Here is a 19,517-nt window from a genome sequence, read left to right on the forward strand (position 1 = left end):
GGTCGAGCGAGTGACTTTCTCAAGGCTCTCATTATTTATTTTGATTATTTAATTAGTTTTGTACTCATAAATATGAAGGGCAGTAACACCAGCTCCAGCTGGACCTCCTGTGAATGGATGTCATGGACAACCATCCTTTTCCATGTTGATCCTAGCTTTTTGGCTATGGCATGCAAGCTTACTCCTTCCACATCCTGTGAGGCTCTGCACCTAGGCACATGTGCTGGCTTATTAACCTTAACAGGATATCTTGCATGCTAGGAGACAGGGATATGCTTAAGCAGTTTGCTGACTCAGGGCCAAAGCTGGGTTCACAGGAGTTGTTGTGGAGCGTCTGGTCACTGTTCATGGCTCAGCATCCCATTCTGCATGTCTGTGCACAGGCACTTTGGAGCAAAGTGCTGCTCAAGGAAGAGCTGCCAGCAATAAAACAGAGGCCCATGGAGTTGGCCAGCACCTGGTTTGTCTTTGCTGAAATTAATCCAGGCTAGAACCTGACCCTGAAGAACCACATTTAATTAATATGATGTTAAATGTGACTTAACTATCAGTGTGGATGGCGTGGGACATGCTTAACATCATGCCAGGTGATTTTTGAAGGAATTCTATGGGAAATGGAGGACCTACTTCAACCTACAATCAGATGAGCTATTTACACTTGCTGGAAAGTCACTGGCACCACAAGGCCACACATGTCCCACAGACTACATGGAGCAGATGAGAACAGCGTTCTTCAATCTCCCCGGCAGCTTCATCAAAATCCCTTCATAGCCCAAAGCTCCTCTGGGCCAAGAGTAATCAGCCCATCTCCGCACCATCCAGCAAGACAAGGAAGCTGTATCCAAAAGGGCACAAGTTCAGGGGGACAGATCTCACAGAAGACGAACTTGAGTCTTTCATCATTTAGTCGCTGTGTCCAGAGGATTGTCTCCAACAGTCCATTTATAAACTGTTCCCCACTTCTGGAGCATTTCTGGTAACTGCCACACACTTCGGCAGTGTTCATAATTATGTTAACGTGCCCCTGCACTCAGACTGTGTAGACACAGAGGACTCACCTAAAATATGTGCCTCCGTCCCACTGCTTTTCCCTTTATTTGTACTAAAAAATAACAAGCTGATATATAAGCCTGCGGGTTACATTATCATGGCTGCCAGGGGCATCTCTGCAGTCCCTGTTTCAACCCTGTCTGCAGTCCAGAGATGGCAGAGATACATTAAGGAGGCTTCCTCTGGCTTCAGTTCTTCAGACTGGAGTGATGGTGATGTAGTTTGAGCCTCTTGCTGTGCCCGGGGGAAAAAACAGCGCAATGTATATATTGCACTACCGGATAAGATACCATCAGTGAAAAAGTGTTCTAGAGAGGAAAACTGTGAGCTGTTACTAATGTATTGAAAGCTTTGTTCAAATGTCATCCAAGCCCATAGTTGTTTGAAGATGTATGCCAGAGGGCTGCATTAATTCCTAGTGCTTGAGCTCTAGGAGAAAAGAGTAGCCTTAGTCACAGGAATGGACGCTATTGTGCTAAGTATCGTATAAACACAGAACAAGAAAAGATGGTCCTTACTTCAAAGAATTTGCAGTCTAAGTAATGCAGAAACAGCCAACAGATGGAGGCCAGCAGACAAGGGAGTTATAAGGGAGCAATGAGACAGTATAAGTCTCTGTAGCTAGCACTGGTTTCAACAAACCAGTGGCCTAACGCTCTCAAGGACAGGACCAGATACAGCCATCATTAGAGCTTATTTGATGAGAAAAAAGTCACATCTTGAGGTGGAAGATTAAAAGGAAGAATGTGTTGGGGAAAACAGCCCTGATATGATATTAAACCTCCCGCTTCAGCTGATAGAGAAGGTTAAAGCACTCACGCCATCATGAGGAACTTTCTTAATCAGTGTCCTTTAGCTAGAATTTCATTTTTTCTTGATTCTGCCACAAACACGACTATCTGGCTGAGTTTGTTGATAAACATGTTAGCCCTCCTGAGGCACTTCTTACATGTAACTCCTGCTTTTGTTCTTGATCCTTGTTTCAAGTGTATTTTGAGGGATGTCTTAGATTGTCACCGATGTGGCAGGGCTTTTTTAAAACAATCCTCACTTCTGCAACTGGTCTGCTTCTCAATCTGACTTCAGTTTTTCATTGTCTGTCCTTTATTCCTGTCCTACCGTGAAACACTGCTGTTAATGTTTGTGACTACAGATGGATTTTGAACATTGTGGGTCTAAAGTTTGCATAGAGTATATGAGTGCTGTTGGGCATGTGCTCCAACAAAATAAAACATGATAAAAGAGTAGAGATGACATCCAGGAAAAAAAAAGCAACTAGGTGAAAAATGCACCAGAAGAGAAACCATAGAAACAATACAATTACCATGTATAGCAAACTTGTGCAGTGTTACACATTTTCCCTCTACTGACTGATCCACGGAGGACAGCTGCCTGCCATGACTTCCAGCTAATAGATTATGTCTTTTAGTTGTCACGGAAGATGCTTGTGCCACAGATTCAGAAAGTGCCAATGTGATCATCTAGCCTGAATTCCTGCTTAAAACAACCCAGATAATTTCATCAAATTCTTCCTATTCTGAGTCCGGGTATACCTTTTCGGGAAGCCGTCCTTTCTGATGTAAGGGTTGCAAGTGAGGAAGAATCCACTGCACTCAGTGATTCATTGTCCTCCCTGATAAAACGGTGCACTCTTTTTTGTCTGAAGTTGATTTTTAGTTTAAAGATCCCAGGTTCAGACCCTGTGGGTAACCCATATCATTATGCAGAGATAACCTATTCACAGTGTGCCAGTCTAGCTACTGGGAAGGAGACAGTTTTACCTGACTGCAGCCTCCCCTTTAGTTAGGAAAATATCCCTGTTACGGAGTCACTTCAGGCACTTGTACACATGACGTTCCAGGACTAAAAAGCATTGTAAACTATGGGAAAAGGAAGTCCGCACCCTAAAAATGATTTTGCACCTTTCAAAGCATCCAAATGTTGTTTGTGAAGTTCACAGTAAACTGACTCCAACTTTCCCTCCCTTTTCACATTATTCACTGGGGACTTCAGTAAAAAGTGCCTTGATGCTCTCTTGGCATCTTCTTCATTGCCCAAAAACAATCACATTTCATGTCTTTAAGACTGAAGTGCTTTAGTAGATCTCGGGCCTGCGCTTTAAAAGTTATTTCAGACATGAGTTTACACTACCTACGAGGAATTTCAGAATCTAGTTGTCTAACATGAGGTTATCCTTTGAGGTATGGCAGGATGTTGCCTTCTGTCTGAGGTGTGCATATCTGAACGAATGAGTAGACAGAAGTTTTCCCTTTAAGAGAAAAAGGTTTTGGAGAGCAGCCAACTGCCTGAGCCCTCCAGCTTGGGTTCTGAAGCTGGCCTATCACTCTTCAATAAGGACACTTCCTAGATAGGCACCACTTTGAGAGTGCTAAATTGTTTGTGGATTTTGGTGCAAGAAAAAAAAAGACTCAGATGTTCTCTTCCCACTCGGCGTGTCTGCAGTTGATAAACTCCCACTGACATTCTGCTGTACATTCCCAGAAACAAGCCTTTATCTATCCCTGCTGCACATTTAATTCACGTTCCAGCCCACAAGCAGAGACTCTTCAGCAACACCATGTTCTGGTGCCTGCATATGTGTTCTTAACAAACTGTAAACTTGGTTTAGAAAAGAAAACCAGTGGGTTTCGGAAACCCTGAACTACACTGCACATAGTGGGAGAGCTGAGTAAGCAATAGTGCATACTCATGGCCTGGGGAGTTGTGTCCCTTTGTACCAGCCTGGCCACGTGCACCATTTAAGGTGCGATGGGAGCCAGCCACAAAGTTACTGCCTGTATTTTGTGTAATAGCTTTGTGGCGTATTCCTTTTGCGTTAACATGTCGCCAGGTAGCTATGCGAGATGTGTACCATCTACCAGGGGCCTTCCAGCCATCAGTTCTCTTAAGTAATGCACGTTGTGTGCTCACCTTCCCTTTTCTGCACTACTTACCATTGTGAGGGTTAATTACTGCCCTAGTATTTCAGAAACGGAAATCAACATATATGGCACCTATACACGAGCAGGGAGGCTGCTCCGATGCACTGTAATTACAGCAGACCCCAGCATCTCATTTATCCATGAGCTTTAATTAAAGGGCCCTCATTGCCATTTTTCAGTGCAGGGACACTAATACATAAGATGCTCCTGGTGCCCCACCCCTGGAGCACATGTATAAATGCCTCCCCACACACTTGGAACATGTGTATAACAAATGCCCTATAATGGTTAGATAATTTAATATACTTTAGGTCCCAATCCTGCGAAGACTTACAATACCCATTTCAATAACACCAGCTGCAGTGTATTAAGTTAGCACATGCCTAAGGCTTTGCAAGATCAAGGCTTGAGAGAGTAGCATGAGCAGGATTTCAGTCCAGAGGCACAGCTGGGATGGAGGTATCCCAAGTAGTGATGTATATCGCTCTAAATGCTGTGCCAGACATTCTGACTGGGAGCACTCTCAAGTCCTATTGAATTGTGCGATGACTGGTGGTGCATGAGTAAATGCAACAGATAATTGTCGCATATCCACAAGATCCTTCTCTAGCAATGAATTTGTAGGGGTCCTACTTCACTTCTGTTCATCTATCCCAGAACTGCCATCAACTCTGTGGTTACCTTTCTAGTAGGGATATTAATTGATAAAGACAGAAAGCTTAGCAAAGAGGGTGAAAAGCCAGCTGTTAATACAGATCTGACCTGTACCAATTGGTGCTGTTGATAAAAAAAATTATTTATATCCATTAATATCATGATATAAAAGGTGTCAGTCCTACCAAAAGCATAGCTAAAAAAAAAAAAGATATGGCTCCACAAAAACAGACAACAAGAACTGGGTGAAATTATGCACTTAAAATAAAGGACCATCCAAAATTCAAATTCCTCTTTTTATTGACTATCTGAATATTTTTCAAGTGTAACAACTGTTAACTTGGCTTGCCTTTTGCTCTTCATAATTCTGGGTAATGCCACAGTAATTTCTGACAGGTTGTTCTCATAGCCTGTCCTACAGGACTGAAAGCAGGAATGACTACAGTAATATCTGATCCTGTGAGATTCTTTTCACACTTTTTCAGACTCTCAGGATATGTCTACACATCGTTGTATGGTGACGTTGCTACAGTGCCATGCTTTAGTACTTCTTTTTGGCAATGCTAAAGCACAGTGCAGTACGGGTGGTTACTGAGCCGCATGTGTGGCGCATGGGTAGATTTTGCCACTAGCAGTGCACTATACCTGGGAAACACGCTGAGCACACTGTAGACGCATGTGATCACTGTGTCACCATCGCGCACCTGTTGCTATGTCACCATAGGGCAACATGTAGATGAGCCCTCAGAGGCTATGATTCTCCACTGAGCTCCATCTTCTACATTCACATCAGTGCAAAGGGGAAATAGTGCAACATTGCACAGGTATAAATGACTTCATAAAGAGCAAGACAGCAGTCAAACCCAGTAATTTCAGGTAGTTGGTTAAGTGTTTTAGCTTGTCTTACTATTACCATTACTGTGGTAATACTTACTACCCAGAGTGGTGTTGTGGCAGAGTGACTGAAGTGCATCATTATGGCTCAAGAAGCATGTAGATTGGCACCTGGTCATTTAGGAATCAAAGGCTGTGTTGATAACTGTCTCAGTTGATTACATGCCATGGGCTACAGAAGCTGGCATGCCTTAAGCACACTAGGCCAAGAAGGCATTCGGCTGAGAGCACCTTTGACCTACAGGTCACAGTTGGGTTGGTCTCAGGTGTTTTAGACATTATACAAACAAATAATTAGTGCCAATCCCTTCCCTAGAGAGCTTCAAACTAAAATACTGTATCTGTATAGCTTTTTCCATCACTTCTGGTTTGCTCCACATCTCAATGTGCACCAACTACTTCATTTTTGTAAGCGCTCTCACTAGTCTGCCTGTCAAGGAAATGTTCGTTTGCTCCCAACAGGAAAAGGCTGTGTACATGCAAGTAGAAAGCAAATAAGGTAATAATGAAAATAGTCAAGGCTTGTGAAGCTCTGTCAAAACAAGAGAGAGAGAGAAATTCATTAATGGAACAATAGTTTGTGAAGAAAAATGTTTAAAATGTGTTAACTTATACATACTGTTGTATAAACTCTGTGTTTGGGAAAATGTGGAAATTTTACAGTACCAAGAGGCCTATTTTCTATCTACAAAACCCTCGACTTTTGTAGCACAATTTACCAGTCTCCACTACCCAATGATATAACCTGGTTTCAGATGCAGACAGTGCTTAAAATTCATGAACAATGGGGGAAAGAGCAAAAATGGGAAATAAAAATCTGAGCATCTTCCAGAGTCAAAATGAACGGACAAGACAATGCCTCAGTGCTCTTTCGCACTGCAACATAAAGGCAATGCATACTGTCCTGGAGCATATCTCCATCGTAAGGAGATCCTTTGGCCAGCAAAGAGTAATGGATCTGCACCCTCCCCCTAGCTCCAAGCCTTCAGCACAAGAAGCATGCCAGGACTTGTAAGGAAAAGGAAGGGAGGAGATGTTGCCATAATACACTGCTCCATCTCTTCTTGACTACTAGCAGGTCTTTGTAGTCCTGGATACCTGTGGACAAGTCAGAGCAGCTTGCAAGCCTCTCTGACTTTATGGGAGTGCAACATGCTTCTAGTATTGTCAGTAATAAAGACAGCACACACGTGGCTTTGAGTTACATCTCTCTCTGTCCCTGCACAAGCCTTTGAGGATCAAGACCACATTGTGTAAGTATTTTGTACAGTCTCAGGCCAGCTGGCCTTTGCCCTTATTCCTAAACAAAATGGTACAAAAACTGACTTGGGGTAGGCCACACACCTGTGTACGGATGCAGCCCTCAGTTAGTAGTAGTTTTTAGGTAGCTGCTACCATTTTACCTACACAGTTTATGACAGAAGTTGCCCTCACTCAGTAGATGCTCTTGTTTAATACAGTATCTGCTCCTTTATCATACACCTTTAAGCAAAACTGCAGGTCAAAGCAATTAACTGTCACAAAAGCAACAGCTCTTAAACAAAGAAATAGAGTCTGTTCCCTCTACTAGCATAGCCAAAGGCCATGATTATAATTTATTACTAAACAAATGCCCATATGTATGACATGACTAGCTCCAAACTATGGTGTGCAGGTAAGGCCATGGTACAAGCCTTATTTATGCTGTGAAACAAGCTGTTACCTTTACTGCAGCTAGAGAGGACCTTAGTCTGTTGCTGCTGCAGAGATGCAAATCCCATGGACTTGAGGGAGAGCCGTAAGTACAGAGTAGCAGCTGGGAGGAGATGCTGACTAGAGTCATCATGAGCCAGATTTCAAGAGCTCGTGGCCTGGTTCTTAAAATTGCTCATCATCACCCACAAATCAGTAGCATGCTTTCAAATGCTCCCCCTTCAGAGCTGAACAAAAGCTAGACTGTCAAAGTGCTCAGCACCCAGTGAGCTGAGCTGGGTTCAAAGTCAGTTCCTATATACTGAGCCTTACTAGCTGCTTCAGCACCACTGATGCTCTGCCCTTCAATTAAAAGTGGGGCGTAATGCTTGGTCACTCTTGCAAAGCACTTTGAGGTCAGGGTGTGAATGGTGCAAAGTATTATGAATCCTAATGTAAAATACCAGTATTGAAACTAATAATTGATCTTGAGAAGCTGGAGAACACTGTGAGCTTGGCCGTTGGTTGAGGCACAGCCCGTCTATGCTGCGGCCCCAGAGAAGTCCAGCCGTGAGCCGGCATCCATGTCTCCAAAGCATCACACAAATGCAAGGGAATCTCCACCTGGAAGGAGCCAGCATGGGCTCCTCCAAGCGCTCTCCTGATGTCTTAGGGTGCCTGGAGAAAAGATGACAGCACTGGGATATCCTGCCATTACCCCTGTACACTCAGCTGTGGTTGGGGTTGCTTGGGACTGCTAGCAGCTGCCATATGTTGGAAGAGCCATAGGTGCAGCAGGGTGCCAGCCCTGCACACAGCAGCCCCTGGCTTTGGAGAATGCAAGAGTAAGGTCTACGCTGCTTTTCTAGCTGCTGCAACTCACGCTGTGGGCTCCCTACAGCACCCAAAAACACATCACGCTATGTTTTTCTTGCTTAGATTTTACTATGCACTCTCACATTTTACCCTCTGCTATCCCTATTTGCAGGGCTAGCACTTTAATTAGACTTAAAACAACTCCCGCCCTCCTGATGTTAACTTTCATTTCAGTTTCAACAGAACAGGTGTCAGGAGAAATGAATACCATTGCATTTAGCTATTTAATTAATAGCAGAATATTAGAATTAGTGTGATAATGAGTAAAACACTATTTGAACCTGTAGCAGTGTCAGAGCTCCTGAGTTTTGGTTAAAAAGAAAAAGAATATGAAACACTAATGAGTTGGTATAAAGCCTGAGGTCTGGGAACAAACGTGTAATTTTTCAACAGCCAATGAGAATCCTACTTTTGACCTCATAACTTCTATTATTAATTTTCAGCTGGCAATAAGGGCTATTTATGGCTTTTATTTCATCAGTATCTGCTATAGCAATTAGAACATTTAGATGCTTCCTTTCTATACCTCTGAAGAATTGTCTAAATTATCAGCAGATATAGGAGTTCAAGCTATTATGTCAGAATAAATTACTTTCCTTCCTGACAGCAAAGACAACCTACATTCAAGTACCCTGTTAACCAGGGGCCATTTTCTCCATGATTCCTAAATCTTAAGATTTGTTGCCAAACTCTTTCTTTTATAGAAGTGAGACACAAAATCTGAATTTTCCTAATGTAAGAAAAGGCTGTGGAAATAACTTCAAAAAGGTGAACAGTATGAACTAAGGCAGGTTTGCCTGCCTGCATCTGCAAGAATTGCCTGTTACCCCAGCCACAGAGGTGTGAATTGTCCCCTTCCTCTCCACCAGGCCTCTGGAGATGCCACGGCTCTGCATTTATAGATGTTGGCAATTTTCTAACATGTAAAATGCAGCATTTTTGCCAGTTGTCACCCAGGATATGGCATTTTGTCTTCTGTCCTCCTGTGCTGCTGGAACTGCATACAGCTGCATCTAATTCTGCAGCTGTCCTCACAAGGGGGAGCTGGATTACAATGCATGCTTCATGGCCTATTCCAGAGCCAGGCAGCAAAAGATTGGGCAGCCAAAGCTGAAGTGCGGCTTACAGTGAGGAATCATGAATAACTGAGAGCAGCAGGAAGCAGATGACCCACCGAAGTAGGCTATATCCCTCACCCTTCCTTGGCACATGTCCACGGGAAATTGCAGCAAAATTGATTTAGATTGGATATCAGGAAATTTCTCTGCTGTCAGAATAGGGAGGCAGTGGAATAGATGCCTAGGGAAGTTGTGGACTCCCCATCATTGGAGGTGTTCAAGAAGAGGTTGGATAGGCATCGGGCAGGGATGATTTAGGTGTAACTATGCCTGTGTTCTACTACAAGTATTTTCCAAGCTTCTGGGCTTTGCTGGTTGTTACATGGGACTGAGAGAGAATTTCTTTTCCCTTCTTGCTACCTGTGCCAGAGGGTTTTTTAAGTCTTCCCCAGAAGCACTGGGTGTTACGTGCAGGCAAGGCTGGGGATTTTGACTGGGGTGTGCCAATATTCCTGCTAGGGCTTTAACATAAAACTTCTTGGCTACAGGGTTTTGCCCCTCCACTCAGGGTCAGACCGATTTCCATATCTGGGGTCATGAAGGAATTTTACCCCATGGTCAGACTGGTAAAGACTGTAGAGGTTTCTGCCTTCCTCTGTAGTGGGGGGCATGGCCCTCTACCTGGGATCTCTTGAGCATATATTAACAATATCTGCAACAGCAGGACACTGGCTGCCGTGATCCACCTGCTTTACCAGCGGCAGGTTCAGGTGCTATGTCTTGTAGTCGTGTCAGGGTTGTCTGTATAGTTTTACTAAGAGGTTAGACAACGGGTTTGTATAGGATGGTTTGGTTAGGGATAATCTTGCCTCAGGCAGGGGGTTGGACTAGACGACCTCTGGAGGTCCCTTCCAGCCCTGCTTCTCTATAATTGAAATGTGATTCTATGCTGGAGGGTTGTTGGTTGTAGCCGTGTTGGTCTAAGGACATAGGCAGGCCAAGCTCTTTAGGTAGGTGTGATATCGTTTATTAGACCAACTTTATCATGCATTAGCAGATGCATGTCCAGAGAGGTGATACATCCCCTCTATGCAGCCCTGACCAGTTGGAGTACTGCATCCAGTTCTGGGTGCTGCACTTCAAGAAGGATGTGGACAACCTCAAGAGGGTTCAGAGGAGGCCACTTGTACAGTTAGGGGCCTGCAGGCAAGGCTCTACAAGGCGAGACAAGGCTGAGAGGGGATCTTGTGGGCATCTGCAAATTCATCAGGGGGGAAGGGGAATTCATCAGGGGGAATTGGAGATGCTCTGTTCACCATGGCACCCCTTGGAGTAACTAGGAACAACAGCCACAAACAGACAGAGAGCAGATTTAGGTTAGACATCAGGAAGAACTTCTTTACGGTGAGGGTTGCCAGAATCTGGAGCAGGCTTCCAAGGGAAGTGATGCTGTCCCCTACCTTGGGGGTCTTCAAGAGGAGGCTGGCTATGCACCTGCCTGGGTCGTCTGACCCCACCCAGCGCTCTTTCCTGGCCAGGAAAGGGGGTTGGACTCTGATCTGCTAAGGTTCCTTCCAAACCAAACATCTATGAATCTGTGAAACAGTTGGAAAAAAGTTCTTTGCAAGCTTTTGGGCACAAACACCCTTCTTCAGGCATTGCAGAGTGTCCCAATGCCTGGAGAAGAGTATTTGTGCCCAAAAGCTTGCAAAGAACTTTTTTCCAACTATTTAATTGGTCTAATAAAAGATATTCTATGCTGGGATGTTTTAATGGCAGCACTCTGGGGGCCAAGCTGTGAAAAATTCCAGCTTAAAAAATAATTGCCACAAGTGATCACTTATGAATGCTATGGCAATGACTTGTTATAATAGTGAGCCACAGCCGGGTATGTTTGGGAGAGAAACAGGAAGGTTGGGAATGAGGAGTTCTCTTTGGAGGGAGAATAAATTTACACTTCCATGGGCTGTAGCTGCAAGAGGCAGAAATGTTTGCTTGTGAATTTGGTCTGATTTGACCACAGAGTACAAAGGACCCTGCCACTGATCATATATAGCCAGTCTTACAGTCCTATTGTGCAGAAGCCTCAGCTCAGTAGCTATATATAAGTCCAACAACAATGGATGTTTTAAATTCCACATGCATTCAATTTAAGATATTAAAAACCAGGAAAAATAAACATATGATAAGCAAAAATGCAAAAAATTTGATATACTTAAAGTACTCCTGATTATCCAGTGCAGAAAGGGTTGGAAACTATGTTCTGGAAGAAGTAACTATATTTTTTGCATTTCTACAGATTAAAGGTTTGACGATAATAATAATAATAATAATAATCTGTTGCTGTAAAAGAGAGGAGGCAGAGAAAAACTGGATTTCCAGAAATATTTTCCTTGGGCTCAGAGAGCTCTGAGATGCAGGACTATGTGTCACTGACTCACACTCCCAACAGTAGCAAATTTCCTACTTGCTCCAATAGCAGCAGAGTTGCTCCTAAATTATACAGTTCATTAGCAGTCTCCATTTTACAAATTCCACAAAGTTCAATCATTGGTTAAGTGCCAGCTGCCAACCACGAGTAGTATGGTAGCTTCTCAAAAGACAGCTGATGCCAGGGAAGACTGGCACCACACAGGATTTGCATTACTCTGAGGAGTAGCCAAGAAAACTGGCAATCATATTCAAACCCCAAAGAGAACTGAAAGGAAAGTCTCAAAAACCCTAGGAAAGGAAAATAAAGGGTACCGTCAGCCAGAGACTTCGGTAACAGATTTCTGGAACCAAATAACGTTAGAATGTGGCGAAGTCAACATGACCTGAAGCAAAATCTGTATAAATTAATGGGGTTTACATGTCTATCAAATAAGAAAAGGCTATAAACAACACTGAGTACACTACATGAAAGAATATTACTGAGCCAAGGCACAAGCGATTCAAGTTGAAATGTGCTAGGAAGACTGAATCAGAATGCCCCTGCAGAGCTCAGATCCACATCCCCAGAAATGTTGATTCAGGAGGTGTCCGTGCATCAGAGAAGTAGAGGAAAATGTACTGGTCAGCCATGAAAAATAAATATATATAAACAGATGGAGAGTTACTGTCCTTGGAATAAGCCAGCATTTGAAGGACAGGCAGAATGATTTGACAATAGTTGCATCACCATTTGGAAAGAAGGGTGAATTAGTATTAAATGTCAGCAGATCTCTGTCTATCACCAGGAGAGTAGGATTCTTCCTCTCCCAAATATCTCAGACCCTGTGTGGGATTTCCAGAACCCATTTCTGTGACTGCATTTTAGCAGTGTAGCTCTGAGATTTAAGCATGCATAATAAGCCTGAAGGAGCCCGCTGACTACAGCTTCCTTGTTCTGATTGAGCAACACAGAACAGGCTTCTCGGGCAATATTTTACCTAGCACAGGGCACTGACTGTTCCTTTACTTCTCTCTCAGACTAAAAATCCACTGAAGTATTAGTATAGGTCAGTCATTGTCAACAGTGTTTTGTGAGGAAATAAAGCAAGCTCAGAGCAATTCAGCCTAGTAATGTGAGACCAAGAAACCACACAGCTGCAATATTTGCTCCTATTTTCTATTTCCTGTAACCATAGACAATGAATGACACTATGGTGGTTAAGTAAATAATTAATACTGTTGCTGTTCTACTGAGGGAGACAGAATCCCAGCCCCACTGAAGTCAATGAAGGAGGAGTTCATACTGGAAGGATTATATCAAATTAATGCTTTATGTTTAGATTGCAAAATCCTGTTAACTATGTCCATGCACCCCTTTAAACTGCAGCAGTTTAAAAAAGCTACATGCATGGGTCAGTGTAATGTATGTACATTAGGTCATATAAATTAAGTGCAAATATACTGCAACTTATTTGAAATACCGCAATGAGAGAATAATTAAAGACTTCCCAACTCCACAGAATGCCTTGAATGCTAAATCCACTAGACACGGTGGTGGTTATAAAGTATGCAGCCAGAGGGAGCTTGTTCATGGAAAGATGACTTTGTATTACTTTTGTATAATTACAAATAAGCTGTATGTGTACAGAATGGTTTATATTGCAAAGCAACATTTAAAATATAAAAATGGCCCCCAAATTATAAACTCATTGGAAACCAAAGTGGTCCTTCAACTGACTTCATCTGTCTATATCACCATCCAACCATTGCCTTTCTTTACAAGAGAATACGTCATCAGCTATGTGAAGTGTACTTTTTCTAACTACTCTGATCAAGACTCTCAGGGGCTTTCTGTGTCAACATAAAGGACATCCAAATGGGCAAAATTTCTGCTCTGCCATTTGTTCACTACGTTGCTCAGTCAGAGATTGCATTCTGTCATGGAAAGTCTGTGTCATTTTTCACTCCCTCCAAATTATGCACTGAGCAACCTATGAACTATTATTTTCTGGATTTTACCAAAAAATCTGTAAGCCTAAAGAGGGTTGTACACTGCATAAGTTCACAGAGAAGTACAACTTAACACTCTGGATACATGTAATTTTTGTCTTTATTTGTTCCCTAGTTTTTTAATGGTCTTTAAAATCTCTGGCATAGTCTCTCTCTCTCTCTCAGATGATTTGCAAAGGTGTAATCAAGTGAAACTTGCCCTTAGTGACAGAAAAGCAATTAGAAAAGCCAGCACATTGCAGAGATGATTCTTAACCGAACGTTGAACAAAATAGTGCCCTGGGTGCTTCTCCTACCATGACTATATGGATCTAGCACAGAGGTGGGCAAAATAAGGTCTGCTGGCCAGATCGGACCTGCGGAGCAATTTTGCCCAGCCCACTGTGAGTCCCTTGGCCCCTGCTAGCCCAGGCACAGGGGCAGCCGGGGCCGTGGCATGTGTCTAGGTCCACAGTGGGGCTGGGGCGGCACAGCTGCCTGGCTCCATTTCCCAGCAGTGGTGGCAGCTCCTTCTGGCTGCTGCTGCTGCCATCAAACCCAGCCCCGTGGCCCAGGCATCCCAGCCTGTCCAGACTCAGCTTGTGACACCTCAGGATAACTCCCTATGTTGCCTGCAGGCCCAAATAATTGCCCACCCCTGCTCTAGCACCTGGTGGACCTCAGTATCACTGCTCAATGGCTTACATATACCATGGCCCCAACAGGCCCCTAAAACCCTGTCCCGGAGGTGCTCTCTTCAACATTTCCTCCTAACTGCTATTCCTAATCTCCTCATCTGGCCGCTTCTGCCACCCCCCAGCAGAGGGAATAGAGCAGCAGCAAACTCACCAGGCAGCTTGCTGTTAATCAATCACTCCTCAGCTGATTCATCACAATGGATGTCCTCCTTCTCCTAAGTGACACCAGAGAGTAACCTGTGGCTTCGGTATTACTGAGCACAATGGGAGATGAGAACATTTTGACAGCAGGTTTCTGTGGGAAGTCAGTACAGCATTGCTATAGTACAGCATTATTATTCAGCCTCTGAGAAGTTTGTCTTCCTCAGTCAGGAAGAATAACATGGAAAAATTAGCATTTACCCTAAACAAATAAGCTACTGAATAAAATTTCATATGTAGCCAACACATAAAATGTCAATGAATTTAAGCTGATGTGAATTTTGAAGCATATGTGCAAATGTCTAACACTGAATGTCAAACCTCTTTAAAATATTTATAATTAATTTTATTCCTAAAATAATAAATGTATATACTTATCAATTTTCTGAAATCTCATTCTAGAATCATAGAAGTCGGGTCGGGAGGGACCTTGTAGATCTTTAAGTCTGACCCCCCGCCTGGGCGGGAGAAAAGACTGGACTCAAATGAGTCCAGCCAGGTAGGCATCAAGCCTCTTCTTAAAGACCCCCAGGGTAGGAGCCAGCACCGCTTCCCTTGGAAGTTGGTTCCAGCTCCTAGCCGCCCTGACAGTGAAGTAGTTCTTCCAGATGTCTAATCTAAATCTACTCTCTAATAATCTAAAAGCAAGCGCTGTAATTCTGGAAAGTTTTTGCTGTGTATTCCATACAAAGAAAAAGACTGAACCCCAGGTTTAAGTGAAACATTCCACTTTAACTATAGACGTACACCTAGCGAGCATGCCAGGTGATCATTATTACCATGTCAGTGACACATGAGAACACATTCCTAAGTTAGTTGCAGTAAAGCTGCGTTGTGCATTTCAAACAGCCTCCTGTTTAAGCAGCTCTTAACAAACGGAAGCAGGAACAGCTCGTTGAACGGAGACTGTTGAAGTTGCTGTGGAAATCAGGAAAGGGGGATAAAAGATGGCATTTTACACCAAAAGACAAGCGACAACATATAATAAATGTTATAGAGCAATTATGTGATAAAAAGAGAGGATTTCTTTTTCCGGTACTGTCCAAAATATTGTGTTCACATTAGGGACAAATATCTCCAGGCAAAAAGAAGCACTTGAGATCTCTGTCTGATTGGAAAGCATTCATCTGGCAGATTAATTATTTTTGAAGCAACTGCAGCAATGAACTGATTAATGCATAAAGCTATCTCTTCTGCTTTTATAAAAGGTCACATTAAGCAAGCTGCATATCCCTGAAAAGATTTAGTCTCACTGGAAGCTCTTTATACCCTCACCATGCATGGGAAAGAGGCATGCTGGTTAAGGCTGGAAAGAGTACAGTATTCCAGAAGCATGTATTTGGTGGCAATACTTGCCCAGTACATTGCATTAGTCAGAATGGAGGGTAAAGATGTAATGGACTTCAGAAACTGCTCAGCAGAGCACACAGTTAATGTGTAGTGTTTCCAGCAGCAGTGAGGATGTCACAGATACTTTCTGCAGTAGACCCTGCACTATCTGTGAGTGAGCAGGGAAAGAGATAGCACTCAATTACCCACTTTTTGCAGCTGGTGAGATTGTTGCAAATCATCTTCCCCATTAATTTAGCTGCCTGACAACCAATTCTCTAGGCTCTGGAGCAGAATCTGCTGTAGAGGACACAGAGCTTTCCACCATTATCCCTCACTCTTGAGACTTCTGTCCCATCCCTCTACCTCTAGTCTCTCTTCTCCTTGCTGATCCCTGGGCCTGCTCTTATTCTCCTCACAGAGCTGGTTCCAATCCCAGATCCTTGTCTGACCTATCTCACCCACCAAACCACCATCCCTGTTTCACCTGGCTCTCAATCCAAGCCTTTCATCCAGGCCTCCTTATCTGATCTTATTGAGCTGCCTCAACTCTCTCAGTCTCTTTACCCAGCCAATTCTGTTTTCTTCCAAAAGTGTAAATTGCCTTCACCAAGGTCATGAATGCCTTATTCACAGTTAAAACAAAAATGTCTGAGTCATAGAGACCTAAATCAATGAGTTTGACCAGGTGTCACTGAAGAGTATTGGAGTTAGCTGTGTAGGACAGGTGACTCAGAGGATAACATAGGTTTTTGAACCAGTGAGACTGTAGGTCGGGGTGGGGAATGTACTGCCTAAACTTACTATGGAAGTAAGTGACCACAATAAGTACACAAGCTTGTGATGCTATATTTAAAGCAGTTGCTTTTTTATAATGTAATAAGGGTGAAGGGGCTGCCCAAAGAGGTCTCTTCACCTTTGCGTGCTAATGGAGGCTGTTTAGAGAGCCCTAACAAAGCAGGAAGAGAGAGCAGGCTGGATGGGTGGGAAACAAGGGTTATTAACAGTGCTGGACAGATACTACGTGGTTGCAGCAGCATAATCTCCTTATAATGTCTCCCCTTCAATGCATCAGTCTTCACCTTGACTGATGCTGTAGAGCAAAGGGACGAAGGTACTTCAGTTTTCTGGTGATCTTGGATCCTTAGCTTGCAGGTAAAACTGCCCACACGGTTTTCCTTTAGTGTCAAGTAGAATAAGGATGATTATGTTGTGGATACCTGCCAGCTAAGAACAGAAGTAAGATGGCTACCACACTACAGACATGCTTTTGAATCAGCAGCATTTACTTATCCTGTATTAGTGTAATAACATCAGCATTGCCTCTTAATGAACATTGACAGTTAGTTATTCTCATTCTAATTTATTGCAAGTTTAAAAAAGAAACAAAAGAAAAAAGGAAGAATCTTGGTTATAGATACTAGTGGCAAGTGGTGTGGGGCATGTGTTCTCAGGGATGCGACTGTTTTCTGTGTTGCCACCAGTATGCTGCTGGCCGTGTACTAAACAAGTGCCAGACCTTTGGCTACTACCCCACAGTAAGATAAAATAGTTCATGAACTCCAGCTGTTTGTTCAGGATTAGATTGCCACCTTTACTCACACTGAGGAGTACTTTTCTTCAGGAGTCATCCCATAAAAATCAAAGAGTAAAGTTCTATTCAACACAAAAGAGTAATAAATTCCAGCCCAATTTAACTGTTCATTTCTTGACCTTACAAAACTTGGACACCCATGATTAGTTCTGATATAATATCCATCCTCCATATCCTTAGCTTGCTCAGTTACCCAAGGTATTCTTCAGACCTATTTTTAATGATGTAAATCTTCCTGAACGTACCCAAGATACAAATAAAGCATTGGATACATTTGCAGGCAAGCATTATTGTTAACTGTTTGAAAATGTCATGCTAGGTACCTAAATCTAATTTCCACCAAACGAACACAACACTAGCAATCTCAGTGGTAGAAGTAACGTATTTATTCTGAAAAGGAACTAGACTAATCTGCGAGTAATGCTATGACAAGGGCACGGTATTTGGTGTCAAGGATACCAATGTCACTGCAGGAGAATGAAGGAATGAAAACACTTTGCACCTGCCGGGACCAGGATGCCAGTATACAGACAGCAGGGGGGAAAGGACAAGGTAGTCAAAGTGCCTCTTGCTCTTCTAGCTCCTCACAGACCCCTTTCATGTTCCAGCCCAGAACGCGGTCTGAGAGGCACTGCACTGTGATTAACCCTAGGAACCCCCACCCCTCCACCCCCAACAAACCTACTCATCCTCTGGTGTAGGTGTGGAGATAGGAGATGTAAATTAGCAGTGTCCTGCACAGTAGGGAGGAGATGGTAGACTAATTCTGCTCCTAGTAGCTCTGGTTTTTGTCCAGGATAACTATTCAGACTCTCTCTGAAGTCTTTGTTCCAGCTCCTGTGCTCTAGTGGCCCAAGGCACCATTCATACCAGTGTAACTACCCCACTGGTGCACAGCTTTCCTGTCCCAAGGAATGGAGACATTTCCAGTCTGTCCTAGAATGACAGTGACTCTTGGCTCCAAGGAAGACCTCTGGGGCACTGGCAGCCAAATCAAATTAGATCAGCTTTAAGGCTGCTCTAGTTTCCACTGACAACTGGAAAGGCAGGTATATAGCCTCAGGGTAGCAGGGGTCCAATGGGTAACTTTCATGTCCCCTTTGGATGAGGCAGCTACTAAGGATCTGGCACACTGGGAGGGACTGAACATGAAGAGAATTTCTGTAACGAGCTGAAAAAACAGGAGGCATTTTGCATTGGCATGTCCCATGCCTCCCGCTGCAATCTCTGCGCATTGGCACACTGGCCCTGACAGATGCAAAGCGCTTTTTATTCCTTCATTCTCATTCTGTGACAGCAGTACACATTACACCGAGCACTGTAAATGTATTAATCAATTATTCTCAAATCCCCCAATTCCTTTTCAGAGCAAATATATTACTCACAAACTTGGCATTGCTTGTGGAGGGATTTGCTTTTAGAGGCAGCTCAGTATAGGTACCCTTGCCTGATTTTGTAAATAATTAGAAATATAAGCTACACATAAGGCTGGAGGGGAGATAAGTGGGGATTGGTGCCTTTAAGTATAAATATTTTACCAACTGGATTTTTAAAAATCTTCATGGTGTAAGTGGATTTCTGCATGACCTAATATTTTCCCAAACTCCCTGTATAGGTATCCAAGATCATCCCTTTTAGGCCCAAGAAAGGAAGAACTGATCTGAACTGAATTTATATAGGATATTATTCAAAACACAGGACTGGAAGTATTTCATAGGTCTTTCCTCACAAGGCACCCCCATCATCATATAACCCTTTCAATAAACTTGGGTCCATCTTAAAAGCAGTTAGGTTTCCACCCCCCTGCCCTGTTCACTGGAAGGCTGTTCCAGATCCTTAGTCATCTGATGGTTAGAAACCCCCCACCTAATTTCCAACCTATACTTATTCACAGCAGCTGATGTCCATTTATTCTTGTGTGATACTGTCTTGTAGCTTAAATGTTCTAAAAGCAGTTCTAAAACTTTTGGGATCAGCAGACCACTGTCAACCCTCAAAACTGCTCATGAACCACAATGCATCCTTAACATCGAGTTTCTCACTGGAAAGGCTGGGTGCCAAGGCCATCCACAGCTGAGACCTTGGATCACTTACCTTGGCTCTTGTGGCGAAATGCCGGGCTAGCGGCTCTGGCACCGCTTAGGGGGGC

This window comes from Crocodylus porosus, unplaced genomic scaffold (genome assembly GCF_001723895.1).
Source record: "Crocodylus porosus isolate Cpor-Errol unplaced genomic scaffold, CroPor_comp1, whole genome shotgun sequence".
NCBI lineage: Eukaryota > Metazoa > Chordata > Crocodylia > Crocodylidae > Crocodylus > Crocodylus porosus.